The sequence below is a fragment of the Echinops telfairi genome, unplaced genomic scaffold, assembly GCF_000313985.2.
Source record: "Echinops telfairi isolate 266 unplaced genomic scaffold, ASM31398v2 ScPeMD7_18;HRSCAF=68, whole genome shotgun sequence".
NCBI lineage: Eukaryota > Metazoa > Chordata > Mammalia > Afrosoricida > Tenrecidae > Echinops > Echinops telfairi.
The window spans coordinates 35472034-35474623 of NW_022103915.1; positions in this window are offsets into that span (position 1 = coordinate 35472034).

Sequence of the window (2590 nt, forward strand, 5' to 3'; positions counted from 1 at the left end):
GATTGGGATAAGAGTTATATGAACCCCAATAAAATGATTTTTTTAAAAGAAGAAGAAAGAAAGAAAATTAGAGGTCTTCTGATTCCAACGTCAAAGTCTCCCTAGAAGACCATAGCCTCCCTTGGCAACCATTACAGAAAGCTGAGCTCATCTCTCCAGTGAGAGCTCTGGGGAGTGTCTGTCATCAGCCAGGGCTCAGGGAGGGCAAGTGGGAGAAACCAGCTGGTCTCTCCTCCTCCTTCACCCCCCTTCTCTGATCCTTTGCCTCCCTCCACGTGGAGCAAGAATCCGTCTCCAGGGGCTCTTAATGGACTGATGTGCCCGAGAAGAGCCGGGCAGGCTGGTGGAAATTTCCAAAAAAGAAGTCGACCTGTGATCAAGTGATTTGAGTTGAGGACTTGATTACCGACCATTAACAATGGGCGTTACCTGGCCCCAGGGAGAGGTGGTGTGAGAGTCACCTTGGAGAGGATCTCACAAAGAGACTCCTGGAACACCTCCCGGGTAAGGACACCATTTGGCATTTTGTGGGATTTGGGGGGAGCAGGAGAATCCGTCTACATAAGAAAGGTGTTTAGCCTTTACTCATAACTTGAAGAGGGATTTGCCATTCTTTCTTGAAAACAGAGGAGATGCAAAGTAACAGATGCTGGTGCCGGAAAACGCCCAGGTTCTGGTTTCTCCCCTGGGTCCTTTCTGCCATCCGCACTCCCAGTGGAAACACAGTAGGAGCTGCTGGCACACCTGTTGCTCTTACATCCATCTTTGTTCGAGTACGGGTCCCACAAGTAGACAGTTTCTCATGCACAATAGCTATTCTTTCTTTAGTTAGTAGCAGTGACCCTTGGTGGGCCCTTACTCAATCAGGTTTTTTTTCTCTCGGTCACAGGTTCAAACTTGGGAGCCAACAGATGTATCAAATCCAGGCAGTTCTTTAAAAATAAAAGTGTTGTCACCATTTCAAAACTGAAATAGTTTGTGTTATAATCGGGATTGGGGATGCCCAGGGCGGGCATTTCCACATGACAACCACCCATGGATCTGATAAATGGCCACCCCATGCATTGTTGCTAGGATATAGGCTGTTCACCAGAGTCCCTTCTTGGTAACCCATCTTGTTCATGTGACCTGCCTGGCCCCCATAGATATCTATATGTTTGACACCCGCTGTTGGGTAAAGTCTTGAGCCATTGCATGTTGACCTTTCACATATCAGTCTTTGTATCTGGCATTCGATGGGGTTTGAGTCTCAGTTCTACCAGTTCTACCTGTCGTGTCGATTTTAAATAAGGGATTCTACCTCCTCAAACCTGTTTCTCAACTTCAAACCACAGATGTTAGAATGTTAAGTGGACTACTTTTGAAGGTAATGACCACAGTATTGAACACCTAGCACATGTCCTTCTTTCACACACACACACACACACACACACACACACACACACTCTTTTGGGAAAACCCTTAGACGAGTTACACTCATGCTGTCCCACTTTGGAATGTTATGGAAAGCCTTGTTGCACTAAGGGAGGGGAATAGATAGATGACTTCACACCAACACATCTGTCTTGACACCCTTCTTTCCATGTGTTGGACAGCAGGCTAGAGTGGGTCTTCTGTTGTAAAAAGTAAGGCAGATGATGGTGGGCAGAAACAACTTGTGTGTCTTTTAATAAGATGGCTGAAGTTAAGCAACATCTCAAGATCTCTCCACAAGTAAGTGGCTGGGCTAGACCTAAGACCTAGGTGTACCATAGTCCCAAATCACTGTTCATTCTCTCTGTCTGTGTTACCCTGGAGGCAACATAAGACAGGCATCTTATGCTTTCATGGTGTGTTAGACCGGGTTGTCTAGAGAAACAAAACCATTTGCATGCGTATAAGAAGAAACTTTATAGCAAGAAGACATTGTAGCCCAGTCCAACTCAAATCCATGGGCCTGATGCGAGCCAGGGCCCTCTTCAGAGTTACATGGCTGCAGGCCGATGATGCAGAAAGGTGAAGAAGAGGCAAGGAGACCCCAGGCTAGTGGGGGAAAGGGGAGGTTGTGCAGGGTTGCGTGGACCCAAGGTGGAAACATGTCATGGTGCAGACAGCTCAGAGGTTGGCTACCAGGGCCAGTAGCCCACGTGGGGCTGCCCATGGAGGCAGCTCTGGAGTCCTATCAAGGATGAAGGTGAACGGGAAGAGAGAAAGAGAAGTCCCACTGTCTCTCTTGTAGACAAGGAGGCCTACCCCCCCTCGCCAACCCGCCAAGGAGGCATCATTAGGCTGTGACCTGACCGATAGGTTGGGCGCCACTCCTACACTTTCAGAGTTGACATAAAATCTAACTACTGTACATCATCTCGGTGAGCAAACAAGATCAGAAAAAGGGTGATTGGTTCATCTGGCTTGCCTAGGACAGTCCTTGTTTTGGCACCATATTCCGGCATGCCACTCAGCACCGGGGAAAACTGGGGTGTGAGTGTTTCTGAAAATATGACAATTTTGCATAGCTGATAAGTGGTAGACTCTGTGCTTGAACTCAGATATCATGGGCTTACTATTCCATGGGCTTCTTCCTCTTAGCCAGCAGCTCAGCTGAAGCGAG